Source organism: Molothrus aeneus, chromosome 4 (genome assembly GCF_037042795.1).
Source record: "Molothrus aeneus isolate 106 chromosome 4, BPBGC_Maene_1.0, whole genome shotgun sequence".
Taxonomy (NCBI): domain Eukaryota; kingdom Metazoa; phylum Chordata; class Aves; order Passeriformes; family Icteridae; genus Molothrus; species Molothrus aeneus.
The window spans coordinates 3,242,690-3,257,444 of record NC_089649.1 but is presented as its reverse complement, the minus strand read 5'-3'; positions in this window follow the sequence as shown (position 1 = coordinate 3,257,444).

Sequence of the window (14,755 nt, the reverse complement as noted above, 5' to 3'; positions counted from 1 at the left end):
AGAATGGGTACCAAAAGCAGCTGTGGGGCAGCACAAGCCATCAGCTGTAAACCAAGTACAGGAAGCAGCAGTTGAGTTGTGCTGTGGTTGCCTTGTCACTTAGAGGGGATATTTGAGTTTTCAAATGGTGTACAATAATACCCTGGGAAAAGTTTCATTGTTATTCAGCAGAAGGAGCCTGTTAGTACTGCCTCCTTTAGGAGCTCTTGGACACCCTAGATGTGGGAGAGGGGAACATGAAGGTCACTACATCACAGCATCATGTTCTGAGAACTCCTCAGTGTGCATGAGATCTAGCTGGGGAAGTGAAGAGACCTGGGCTCTTTGTCTTAAAAATTCTACAGACATGAAAAGATGTCATTACATATTATTACTGAATAGATTTTAGACAACTTCTAAACAGTTTCAATTCAATTAAATTTGGATGTTATGACAACTATTGAAGAGTTAAAATACTTCAAGTTCTAAACTCTAATTTATTCAAGTATTCAATCCCTCAAACGCTGATAGAATGATTGGCAATATAATCCTTCCTAGGAATCATTGCCTAAATGAGTCCTCTTCCCAAGTTTAATTATCCTCTCGTGACCTTGCAGCATTGGGTACTGAAGGTATCATGGTCAGCTTCGGCTTTCTTCTCACCAGTCTCTCCTCTGGCTCAGTCTGTGCAAGAGGGAGTCACTTCTGGCTGAGCCCCAGCTGTAGCTCTTGGCTCTAGTGAAATCCAGCCCAGCAGAGTGTGCTGAGCCAGACGAGGGGGTAATGTCACTAGTAGGGGTGAGCTAGAGATCCCTGGGATAAAAGGAGAATGGGAGTAAGGTTTTGTGTGACTAGGTAAAGATGTCATAACAAAATTATGCTTATGGGCAATTTAAACTTCTTTAAAAATTATCTCAAAGGTCATGAGACATGACATACTGGAGAGAGTGCTGGTAATTACAGTAAATAATCATTTTATGAGCAATTGTGTGATAGTAACCCTAATAAGTTCTGTTTCTCCCACACTGAGGTCACCTTCTCCCTGTCTGTAACACATAATGAAGTTTTCTCCAGCTGTGAAGTGCTAGAAAATACAGGAGTGATAGCACTGGAGAAGATAGAGTAAAAGTGCTTAGGAGGAAAAACAGGTCAAGAATAGATAGTGTTAAAGGGAAATAAATAGGATTATTACTGTACTCTATTTTTAAGGATTGCACAAAAAAAGGGGTGAGTAATATTTATCGAGCTGTTGGACTACAAAAGTTGGTTTGGTTTAATGTTAAACACAGTGAGTGGTGGAGTCCATAGCTCCTTAAGAAAGTTTCATGAGGAGTAGCTCACCAAAGGAAATGTTAATTAAGCTGAATTGTGCCTTGCCTGCTCAATACACCTGAAAGGTAGAGAGGCTGGGGGTGTGGCAGGTCAGTCAAGTCAGGGACAGTTCAGACACTTGATGGCAAGTGGCATCTTCTTTCAGATGTGTCCTGACTGAATCTAAGGCACTGCTGTTTTAAATAAGAGTGTGAGATTGACTGGAGCTGTGTAAAATAAAACCTTCCAAAAGACAGAAACTAAAACAGCTCTGCTGTGCACTTGAATGCAAGCAGGAGGTTTTTCCTCACTGGGGTTGTCGCTGCACTGCTTAGGCTTTATTTCATAAGCTGATACAATCCTAATTTAAACTTTGACTTGCTATTACAAAGTATAAATCAGAAGATTAAAAACCTCCTGCTATAGATTTTTTAATAGAAAGTGACAGTTTAATTTGGCAGAGTAGAGCTGAAAGGATGCTTAAACCTGGTAGAGAGTGCCAGCATCAGCAGCTGCAGAGTAGCTGGAAATGAAAACAGAAACATGAATAATTAACAGATAAGCCCGAGTTCCTCAGATCTTTTGCAATTACTTAAGAAAAGTTTACTTCTCCATTAAATCCTGGAGATCTATTTCTGTAGTAAACCTGGTTTTGCTTAATGACAAATAGTGAATGTGTGTCACTGATGCTCAACGGTGAAAGTTTGGGGTTTGTTGTTTTTATTTATTCAATGACAAAGTGTAGTTTTGGAAGGAAGCTCATTTTTTGACCAATAGGTGATTTCATTTCTTGCTGTCATATTGGTGTTTCTTTCCCAAAATACAGCAACCTTGGAAAATAAATTAATTGGGGTTTGTTGTGTTCCTTGAGGTCCAAGAACCTTCAGTGTTTAGGTGCGGTAAGGAATTAATGAGCAATTGTGGCCCTCTTGGCAAGGCATTCCAAACCAGGTGCAGCTTTATGTAACAAGGGGCTGTTAAACATCAGTTATTCCATGTGCTTATGGAAAATGGCATTGAGGAAATGATCATCATGCTAATGGCACAGAAAATACTCCTTTTTTAGTATTTATACCATCTATTTTACTAGCTGTGCAACAGCTTCAGGAGGTGGAATATGATTCGGCCAGATGGTGGAATCAAAGCAGCGAGTTTGTCCTGCAGGGAAATGACTCTGCAAAGTCCTTGCTTTGCAACTTTTTATATTTCAGCCTACAGGAGGTTTTCTTAACCCAGATGAGGATTTCAGTTAAGAAATATGTTTAGAGCATTTTGTTGGTAAAATCTAGGTGGTTTTGCTTTGAGAAAAAAAAAATTAATGCCTGCAAGTTTGTAATTTTCCCCCCACCCCTTGTGCCACCTTACCAAATAGGATGACAGTCTGTTCCAGTTTCCTCTTCATAATATTCGAATTTGGAAAATGTTTCTTATTTGAGGAAGGTATGTACTTTTTATAGGAAACAAATTGAACTTGGGTTCTGCTGCTCTGATTTCCAGTATAAGTGTTTTTGTAACAGCGGTGACCAAACTGAAGAGAAAAAGTGATGCCAGTTTTTGTATTTTATGCAGAACTGGTTAATATTTTTTGTATTAAAATCCTACATTTGATGTTTACCACACTGCCTTCCATCTCCCTTACATATGAGCATGTTCAGATATTTCCATTTTATACCTGCTCTGAGTCTCTTGCAAAGGATTTGCTTCCCAAAATGTTTAGAAAAGAGAGCACCCTGTCTCTTACTGCATGTAGCTTTTTGGTATTAGTGATTTTTGTGTAAAAGCACAGTAGAGTCAAATTGCTCCATCACTGTTCAGGGTAAGGAATTTTGCAGGAGCAATTCCAGCAGGATTTTTCTCCCGAGGTAAGAAGAGAAGTAACTGAGGTCTCAGCCATCCTGATAATGACATCTCTGGTTTCTCTCTGACATGACTGGTGTCATTAGTGAGGCAGGCTCAGGAGGCATTCTAGTGAAGTGTTGGGAAATCTACAGTAGCAACAGGTGCTGTCACTCTGTGATTATCCGGAGGCATAAAGTCAAAGGACAAATTAAAACAAACAAAAGCAAGCAAACAGCCACCAGGTATATGTATGTATCAGCAAGTCAAAGCAGCACAATTGTAAACTAAGGGAAGGCATTATTTGGCTTCTGACATAGTGTGAAGGGTGTTTTTTAGAATGTGGAATTACTGAAGTATAATACCTAGTGTTTTCCTGTTCTAATGCTGCTTTATTTAATACCATAATGAAAGGAAACTAGAGAACTGAAATGCTTTCAGGCTCAACATAATGAAGTAGACAAATGTTCTTTTCTTTAAATGTCAGATTTGGTTCTCATTATTTTAAGAACTCTGTTAACAAGCAATTGGTCAGGCACAGCTTTCAGCAGGCATTTTGGTTAGCCTTAGATTCTCAAATGCTAATCCCAACTGTATTTTATTGCCAGTCTTATTAATGCAACAAGTATCATGGTGTCACTTTTCTTATTTCTGCTATCAGGGAAAAGGTTACTGACAAAGTACAGCTCTTGCTGCTTACATTTTGTGACTGTTTTCAGCTTTAACCTCGAGAATACATTGGTAACATGGCTTAGAGATACAGCTGACTTTATTACTGGAGTAAGAAACTCAAGTTTGGGACTGGAGAATTTGACATGATTTTTTTTTAAAAAGACTTAGGGCTTTGCATTACTAAAATTATAAAATTTCTTCTTGTGTTTGGCCAGGTAAAAATTTATTGCTTTATTGCTGTTTTATTGCTTTAAGAAGTTGCTTTGTAGCATGTTTGAACTAGAGAAGGTGATTTTGAAAGGAAGGGTGTACAATTCCAAAATGCTGTAGGAAACACTGTTAAACTTTATCAAGTACTTGATCAAGCTGAGACTAATCCAAAGTCAGCAATGTTTGCATTTTCTATCCTGGAATTTGTAAGCAAGTCATGGTTTTAAAGGTAACATCTACAACTTCAAAAGATGGAGGAAAATCAAGAAGATAAATCTACTGGAAGGAGTCTTGTGTGGAAATACATGGATATTAAGATAAAGATCAGAAAACATAGTAAAAAAATACAATTGGTGTCACCTATTTAAGTGAGTTTTGATGGAGTATTCAGTGTCTAATAGAACAGTTTCTAGCGGGGTTTTGGAGAGAAGTTATTGCTTTTCACCTGAACTTAGTATTGAAAAATAGAATATCCATGTTATGTGAAATTAAAGCACCTTACTAGCAAATACCAGGAGTTTGATTTTGATGATAGTTCATGGTACCTTCATCACTTCTTTCTGTGTAGTGTGGTGGATGTGCTACTTCTTCCATGAGGAGTGCAGTCTGTAGTGTGGTGTAGTGAATCCATCTGTGAGTCTGTCTGAAAGCTGGATAATGGGGTGAGTAACAGAATGGCATCTGCTGTGAGTTACTGAGGTACTGTCCCTGCAGGAATGACCCAAATGTAACTCTCATTCCTTCAAAAAAAGTCTTTCACAGCCTTGTTATTGGTAGAGGTAGTGTTCTTTAGCTGTCCATTGTCAATAAGTGTCTTTTTTTTTTTAACTTAAGCCTCATGCATGTATTTGAATCTTATCTAAACCCTTCACCCAAGAGGCAAGGCAAGAGGGTTTGTTTTCTGAGTGGAAGGATTCAAAAACAATCAACAGACAGTGTTTTGTTTCTTGTAACTTGCTAAGTAGCTTGAGTTGTTTCTTGAAGGGATAAATATTTTTTCATTTTCTTTGTGTGTAAGTTGTCCCTTAAGGGAAAAGCGGAATACAATCAATCTGCAAAAATTGGAAGAAATTTTGTTAGTTTGGGTAATTTGCTGTCCAACAAGAATTGTTTTGTCCAGCTTGTCAGTGGGGGAGCAGGACACAATCTGGGAAACATTGATAACACGTGGCAAAGAGCTTTTAGTATGTTTGATGTGTCATGCAAATATAAACAAATGCTGCTGCATAAAGCAGAAATGTATGGCAGGGAGGTGGGAAACTCTTCTCTCAAAACAACAGAATAAGCACAAGGGCTGTGTTTAGCCCCTATCCTTTTAAGCTGTCTGAGAATGTTGTGCAAAACATAGCAGCAGTCATTCCTCAACTGAAATGTTAAGTGTACCATGTGCCAAGTAAACATTGAACGAGTGCCAGGAGCTTCCAGCAGCAGACTCAGGTTTACACCTGGTGAGATTGAAGTCAACAAGGATCTCATTAAGCTGCTCAAGGAAATGTTGAGGCAGGTATGATGCACAGCAATTTGTGAGCATGGATCGTACAAAGCAGAGGATGTATTTACTTATTCCAGATGACACCGAGGCAGCTGGGCACTGCTCATCAAACCAAATCAATTTACTTCAGAGACTTGGAGGGAAAAGTGTTTCGTATATTGGTTGTTTAGAAATGTAGCTGAAAAGTACTAGGCTGGCTGTTTTTTCAGTATCAGATATTCCATTTGTGCTTGAGAGAAGATTAGTTTGGGGCTTTTTTTTTTGCTTTACGGGGAAAAAATCATTCAGTGTGTAGGAAGTTGCTGGACAAATACTGAAACATTTCAAAATGTATTTGACATGCAGATGTTGCAGCACAAGGACATGTAATGCAGCTGTACCTTTTGATATGAGGAAAAGAAGAAGAATGTTATGTTGGTTATAAGAGCAGAATTCCACACTTTCTAGGAATGACCTGAAAAACGTGAAATTTCTCCAACAGGCTTCATCAGTATGTAATCAAAATGCAGAATTTACCTCAAGTTCAAGACTTCTGGTTTTGATACAGGAGCTTCCCTCAGCAGCTAACAGAGTAAATAGAGAAGTGCCTGCTGGTCTATATGCAAGAGATTGGAGCCTTTTGTTCAAATTCAGGAAACCAATGCAGAAATTGCTTTCTGGATGTCACTGCACCACTGTGTTTATCAGCTGACAAGCACACCAGTCAGTGCATGTGTTAATAGCCACTAACAATATGTGCTCCCAAAGGAAATGTTATCGGTGGCTTCAGCATATTTTTTCAGGTGTGAAAGAGAAGATGGATTGAAACAAGCTTTAAATACCAGCCAGTGTGTGCATTTCCTGTCTCTCTCTTTTAATACTAAATTCTTCTGTTAGGAGACTAATACATGGATCATCTCTCCATATCTCTCCAAGCACCCATCCTGTCTCCCACTGAAATACACATTTAAGCTCATCTATTGTGAAATAAATCCCCAGAAATCTCTCCAAAATAGACTTACAGGTGTAATGGATTGAATTAAAATTGAGTGACATATGTTTAAAAAATACTTGGTAAAAACAGTTAATCCTGATGAAAGGTATAAATACCTTGCCTGAAGCAGAGATAACTTTGGACTGAAAATAATGTAACACGTTTTAATCACTTTTACTGCAACCATTTTTATCTATGAAATAAGCTCTCTTGGAAGCTCTTTTCAAGTAAAAGAAGACTTGAACAGTAGTTTAGTTGTGAAATCTGCTTTGTTTGGAACCTGGGGGAAGCTTGTAATGGTCTGTTCTCTTTTCTTCTCTGTGTAACTGCAGTTGAAGAAGTACTTTCAGTACCACTTTCCACAAGTTCTCAGGAAGTCTAAGCTTAGATGTAAGCTCCTTTGTTGTCACAGTAGTGCCGAGGAAATAATGTAATATTTACTGGAGAGCCATTAAATTTTGAGCAGGGAATCCCAACATTAGGTACCATTGGACCTGCTTGTTCCTGACTACAATAGAGAGGTGGTACCTAACCAAAATTAAAATCACTGCAGCAGTTGTTGTCATAGGTTTTGCAGCCCATTCAGGGTGTCTTGTAGTTCCAGCTCACTCTCAGCTGTGGATCCTGTTCCAAGGCCATTAAACAGCATTTCAGCACCCTCTCTGAGGCTCTGGCCAGGGACCAGCCCCTGGTGTGAAACACTGGGATGGGGGAGCAGCCTCTGTTACTGCTTGCTGTGCTTTTGTTATATCTAAACTGGCCTGTTCTTGTGAGAAAGCTGGCAGGGGAGTGATTCTCCTGAAAAGGAGGAAAGCCTCTTGGAGATGAAAAGCCTTTGAGAGTTATTTTCAGAAGACTGTAATGTTTTCTCTGCCTTCTGTGGAGTCCAATTAGCCTTGTCTTTGCCATCTCAAGTCATGTACTGGAGGTATTAAATACCTGGGTGGAGAGATAGATAAAATAATAGGGCACCAAGTATGTTTTGACCCAACTCTATCTATATCCAAGGTGCTTAATTCAAAACTCAGCCACAAGGTATATTTGTAAAGAGGTTTAATCTGTAGCTGATAACAGTGAGGTACTTGAATGGGCAACAGGAGTATGAAACTTTTCATTTATCAATGCAGACTTTGTGCAGCTACACTACTTCTATTTCTATTTCTTCTTCCCCACAAAGTTTTAGAATATTGCTGAATTGGTGGCAGAAAAAAGCTACAGTCACATCCTTACAAAGAACCTGCTGTGTCCATGGGTAGGTTCAGACTTCCCACTTGGTTTAATATGAAGCAGAGTTCTAGTTCTAAAAAGCTCTAGACACGTGCCTTTGGCATACGTGATGTTGTGGCCTGGCTTTCTTGGTCATGATTTTCTTCAGTAGTGTTTGTAAACAGTTTTGGGACCTGGATTAAGTAAATATTGTTAAATCAGGAAATCTTTCACCTCTGCAGTCTCTCAGAACAGACCTACTCTTCATGGAAAATTCATAACTGATCATATGTCAAGCACAAAATGTGGTGCTTTTTTTGTTTTATTCTTACCTCCTTCTAGCATAACAGTGTATTTTCAGGTAATACTGATTTTTTCTTTTTCTTGCATAGAGTGTGCAGCTGCCCAAGTATCTTCTCATTTAATGCACTGTACAAATATACACTTCAAGAGCTGAAATGTAATATTTCAGGGGTTTTGACCTGCACACATTTCATTGTGAAGGTGCTATCCCTTGTCAGCCTGCAGTGTGCGCTGAAGTGGCCTGCTAAGCAAACAGCAAACTGCCTCTGAAGCAGAGTCCCTGGGAAGAAGCTTTGACATTATGTCTGTCACCTGGTGTTAATTGTCTTGTGGCAAATGCTGTTTCTCATAGTATTAAATACATTAGGTGAACTAATTGTCAAGAAACAAGACAATTATCATAACTTGTGCTTTGCTTTTGGGGAAGTGTCTTATTGACAGGGTTTATTTGTTTAAGGTCAGTGTTAAAGTGTGAGTTCAACATTGCTCTCCATTGGCATTCTGATCTGTGCTTACACTGACGCTGAACTGCCATCTCCATCTTCCTAGTGCCTGCTAATGGTTTAGGTATTATCTTTAAATGACATCTTCAAGAGGTCTCACAGGTAAGAAAATGGGACTGATGTCCTAGGATAACTTCTCCAATCTTTGGCAGTGTTTTAGTACCTTACTTCAGCCTAACTCCTTGCCATCCTCGCTGGGAGACCCTTAGACAATGCCATCCATGGGATCTCTGTGTGCTGATGTGCTGAGGGTGAAGGGATGGGAGATGCTTGCTGATGGTGCTTCAGTCAGTGTTTTACTGGCATTCCAAGCTGCCTTTTTTCCAAGCTGTGCATTCTAGAAAGCACTAAATCACAGGTGTCAGTCTTTTTTTGTTTGTTTGTTTTAATGCACTAAGCTAGTTAACACCTAGTGCCTTGGGAGGGAAGCTCTGTAATGGCTTTGCTGTAAAAGAAAATCATTCTCCTATTGTTAGTCTGTCTTTTTTAATAGTTCAGTGAGACGCTGCACCTCACTTAGACAAGGAAAGCAGCAGTGGACATGGCAGAGCAAGGAAAGTCAGCACTTTCCTCATCTCGTGTGCATTCATTATAAAATCAATACAAATGTAAGTGCTGTGGAACAAGGATGAAACAATCTGAGTGTTAGCGTTCAGAAACACATAATCACATAAGCGTTTATATGCAGGTGCTTGTATTAAGAGCTCTGGGTGTCAGGAGTGTTCAATTCAAATCTGACTCCAACTATACATTCGAGATGATCGTGTTTTTATATTCTATCATTATCTAACTTCCGTGTTAATTATTAAACTTATATTGTTCTATTGTATACATAGATTTCAGTCAAGCATGGCTTCTCATGATTCCCCCTTAAATTTCTAACATAGTTTCTCATGATTCTTCTTATGGTTATACAATAATTATATTTATTTACTTAGCAATCATCACATCTAACAATTATATCATTTATCATACTGCTTACGCAGATGCAGTGATCTGAGAAAACACAAAGCCTAACATTTTCAAAGTCTATCTTTAACATTTTCCAGGGCTCCACTATTAAGAGGAGTGTAGTTCTTCTGCATTTCAATTTTAATGACAGCCTTTTTGCAGCAGCTATAATATAGGTTCATCCCAAAATAGACACCTAGAATAGCCATTTTTTCAGAAATAATTTCACCCAGAGGAAGGAGAGAGTTTAAAATACCTGCTATGCAGAGCTCACAACAGAGCAAATGCTGACTCTACTATAAAATGCCAGGTAACTTTAGTGAGTATAATGGGCAGAATTTATTTAGGGACAATGAAAGGCAAATATTAACCTTAACAACTGAGGTGTCAAAAAGATGGGATTTAACATGGAACTGAAATGGTAAAATGCTGATTTTCTTTTCTGTTGTTCCAGTTCTGAAAGGAAAAGGGATTCATTACTAAGTTTTGAGCTTTTGTCAACTCAGTAGCCTTAGAACTAAACAGAACTACAGTGCTTAGGTAAGTTCAACACACTAATGGAGTTTGTCCCTTCCACTTGCAAATTTCTAGCCTGTAGTCTACTTGGATGTTCTTTCTCTTCTTGTATTATCTGAGGTCCTGGGAGATTTCTCATTTGTTATTTGATTGATGATAGCATCTAGAGAAGTCTAATTGACACTGAATAAACTGATAGTGAAATAGCTCTGCTGACTTTATGAAGGGAAAAAGATTACATAAAAATTAGTATTTTCTCCTGTTGTTGGCCTTATCTCTTGAAATATCATAAACCACACATGCTTAGCTTTATCTGCTAACACATGATGCTCTCTGTTATCCTGGAAATCCAGGGCAGTAAAATCCTGTGTCGCACAACTTCCTAGACAAAAGACCTTTGTTGGTAACAAAATGCCAGCAGATATTTGTGTTCGTTTGCAGTCAGCTCAGGTGCCTGTAGAATTTTGAGTCCATTTATTCAAAAAGCAAGCAACTTTTTTCACAGTTTATGCCAAGGACTTCTGGATAATTAATTGTAATGGATACTGTAAAGCTGAAAGCACTTTATTTGTGCTGTCATGTGCAGTTTGGGATAGGATGAAAATAGTTTGTCTTTTCATGGATGACGTAGGGAATGAGAGGACGGCTGGCTAGCATGTCATGAGATGGGCTTCTGCCTTCAGTGGAGCAAGAGGTTTCCCACCATAAAGCCACTGGTATTTAATTGTGCAGATGCACTACAAAAGTGCTTAATCCAAACGCCTAATGGCATAATTGTCAAAATGAGGCATGGGGATTCGCTGCAGCCAGTACCAAAAATGGGTTCTTGAGTTGGAATTTAGACTAGAATTTTCTAAATTAAGTTCTGTGCTGCAGAAGTGGGGCACAACCATGGGGTTTTTTTATGGTTGTGTTTTTAAGGCAGAAAACACAGTATCTGTTAAAATTGGTGGAGGATGTTACATAATGTCAACACCAACCTGGTTTATCTTTCTGCTGTTTTTGTACTTGCATTAATGGGGCGGTGCCTTTTCTTACCTCCTGTGTCATTACTGTGGCATGTGTTTCATGAGCTGCTTTCAGCCAGAAATGCCAGAGAGCAACTCATCTGTCACTCCATCTTATTTACAGGCAGTCAAGGTTTATATTGGTTTTTACCTTCTGTGAAACTTTTATGGTTCCAATGCAGCAAGAGCTTTTTCAAAAATGTGCTGCAATAAAAGAATTCACTTTTGATGCAGTGCATTAGCAGACAACACAAGTCCATGAACATCCCCATGGAAGAAAAGTTCCCTAAGTGAGCTTTGTTTGCAAATTCTGGGCTGGAGATGAACAATATGACTGCAAAAATGTTCTTTATACAGGCCATGGTAGCCAAATTTGTATGCTGCATTGACTGCAGAATATCTGAGGAAACTGTATCTCTCTGAAATAAGTAAAATATCAGTCAAGTAGTATAAAATTAGATATGAAAATTCCATTTGTCTTAACCATAATAATTACAAATTCACTGATATTTCTTTGTTCTCAGAAGATTTTTTTTTTTTTCACTAAAACCTTCCCCTAGACCTGTGAAGTGTTTTGGGGATGCTGATTTTTTAGGAACGTTGTGGGTAGGTGCACTGCCAAGACCTGTGTAGCCTGAGGCCAGTCACAGTAGCAGCACCAGGGCAAGCAGTCAGCCTGAGCACCAGGGCTGAAGGGGGAACAAGCAATGTGAGATCCCAGTCGTGGTGTTTTCCAAAAGCTGCTGTGCTGACAGCAGCATGGAAATGTGTCCTCAAGGCAAGGCAGATACCAGCAAGGCAAAGCTGGTTCTGGAGAGGGACAGAGTCCCAGCTCCTACAGCCGCTGGTCACTGCAGAGGCTTTGGTGGTGTACATCATCTTTCTCCAAAGGCAATTTTGGCAGGGGATTCAAATGGTGACTTGACACCTCCTTTTGCAAAGGAGTCACACAGCAGAAGATCCCAAAGAATTGCTGCTGCTAGGCAATAAAAGTGCCATTGGCCTGGCAGTGAGAATTCAGCCTCAGAGATGAGCAGTAACATCACTTGGAGGAGGAGAGCAGGGAGAACAAATTTAGGGAGCAGTGTGCTAAACTCAGGTAAGGAGTTCAACTGCTAAATTCCTTCCCAGACACACAGGAGAGTCTACTACTGATAGATTTCTTCATTCCCATTGAAGAAGTGCCCCACAGGATGGATTGTAAGACATCTCGCCCTCTGCCAGCCCCAGGCTTCCCTTCAGCACTTTGGGAGGAACAGCTCCTTGGCCGGCTCTCCCTGTGGGTTGCACTGCGAGTCCTGGGTGGCAGCATTGCCTGGGTTCTGACTTTAGTGTGTGTCCTCATGGCTTGGGAGAGACGTGCAGGGAGCCATGGCTTCAGGAGGAATGTAGACATTGGAATTATGTATAGCTGATAAGTACAACTGGTCTGAGGAACACGTACATCTGAGTGCTTAATGTAGTGTTGTGCAGTCTTTGCTTATCTGCCCTGTGCAAAAGGCAACTCCTCCATGGCATTAAGTATTTTGATGTTCTAGTGCTATTCAAAATAATACTTACTTTAAATGTTGCTGTTAAAATATTTAATGGCACCAAAATAATTCATTTTGTTTTACTGTAGCCATGAAGTAAAATGTAAAACTGTACAAGCTATAATAGATTTTTTTAGGTGTGTAGGTGTTTTAGAGGTTAAACCATGATTCTTAAAAGCAATATTTCACAAGTATTTTGCATTTCTTCAGGAAGAAGGTGCATATAATATTGGAGTGATTTAAATTAGAGTTGCTTTCAGGTTGTTAACTATGTAGTGCACTCAGCAGGCAGTGTCTGTACAATGGAGTGCATGTGCCCAGTGCACACTACTAGTTACAGGGAAAAACAACTGGTTTATCAAGGCACAGCTTTTTACCTTATAGCAGTGGCCTAAGGTCACTCTCTTAGGCTTTCCACTGAATATGGAATTTTTCCATATTCAGTGGAAAGCCTAAGAGAGATGATATTTTTCAAGAGATTGTTCCCTTTTAACTTCTAGAAGGGAGAAACAATCCAAACTACTAATCGGGCATAATAGTTTCAAGGATATGTCAATAGACCAGACAACATGCAAGCAGCTGCAGTTATGGGCTAATTATCTTTTCTTTCCAGTTAAACAGGTAGTTTCTTGAGCCACAGAAGCAGGAAAAACAGCTTGGATGGGGTCTTTATTTAGACAGAAATCTTGTGTCCACATGGCTCTTTCAGAGGACTAATTAATTTGCAGATTTGTGTGTCAGACAGACCAGAGCATTGTAAGGTAAAACTGTGATGAGTTTGACAACAATCTGAATTTTTTTGTACTTTATTCAACATAATTCAGATTAAGAAAAGAATCTTGTTTAACTCTTTCAGATGTTTGTAGCTCATCATTCCAACACCAGGCACTCCAAAATTCTGTAGCCTTCATTTGCATGTCTTACTGTGTGTGCTCCTTCAAGATTTTAAAAAACTAAAAAGGTATTCATAGTACACTGCATGAGCCTTGCAGTGTCAGTTTAAAGAGGAAATTTGTTGCTGTTTGCATTGGTCAGGCTGGTGCTGAAGGAATAGGGTAGGGCTGATCTCTGTGTCAGGAAATGAGCAGTTGATGCTAGCCAGGTGGGAGGGAAGCAGGCTGAGTGAGCAGCTGCTTCCACGTGGCTGCAGGGAGAGCTTCCCGTGGGGCAAATGGAGCAGCTGCACAGGGGGATGCTGCAGAGCTCTTCAGGAGGAGCCCTGGTTCTAAAAGAGATTGTTCTAGGAGGACTTACTGTCTCTCTGAGGACATCCTTTAACACAGAGGCCTCTCTGTAATAATGATGGTTGCTCATGGACAAATGTGACATCATCAACACACTTTTTAATGGTTTTTTTGTTGTATGTCCGTTGTGGTGTGTTTTATGTTTGTTCAGTTTTCCCCCCATTGTTCTCTCAAAAGGTCCTGCCCTGTTACCAGTTTGTGTCAATCCCCAAACCCCTCCCCAGTTGTCTTGGTTACTAAATGTATCTTTCTTGTTCCCCACCCCTGGCTGCCTGCCTGTTACTCGACACCCCTGCCTCTTTTTCTAGAAAGTTCGGGCCAGGGTGTCGGGTGATTGGGTTAGGGGCCAGGGTCCCTCCCACAACTGTGTTTGATTGGTTCTCCGATTATGCCAATCCTTAATGTATCCTTCTCTGATTTGCTAGCTTTCACCCCCCCCACCCTCTTTAAAACTCGGGGTTTTCTTGCCTCGGGGCTCTCAGCTCCTTCTCCACGTTTTTCCCTACCAATAAAACCACCCTCCCTGAAGAAACTGAGAGTCGCCTCTTCATTTCATCCTGCGACTACGGAGCTCTCTACTGCGGCCACTCGTCCGTAAGCCTGTCATCGCTAGGCACTGGGCCCTGACTTCGTGTTGGGGAAGTGCCTTACTGGCTGGAGGTTGGCTGGACACTTATCTAGCCTGGGCGTTTTACTTTCCACCGGCCACCGCTCCATATGTCCTTTGAGCTTCTCAGCCTGAAGGAGCCTGGTGAGCAGAGTGTCACTGTGTGACCAATGAGCTGTCTGTGGAACAGCTGCGGTCTCTACACCTGCACCTCCACTGGAAATAGTCTGGGACTTCTGCCTTAATGAAACTTGAAACCACACAGCTAGAAAAGGTTATTCTGTCATTTCTATTGAATTGGCTGCTGGGTTATTATTTTTACATTGCTTTTCTTTAGTGCTTGGATAATTCTGATCTACCACCACCTCTTCAGCTGAGTTCTGCCCATTTTTGCCTTAATAGAAGATCAAGTT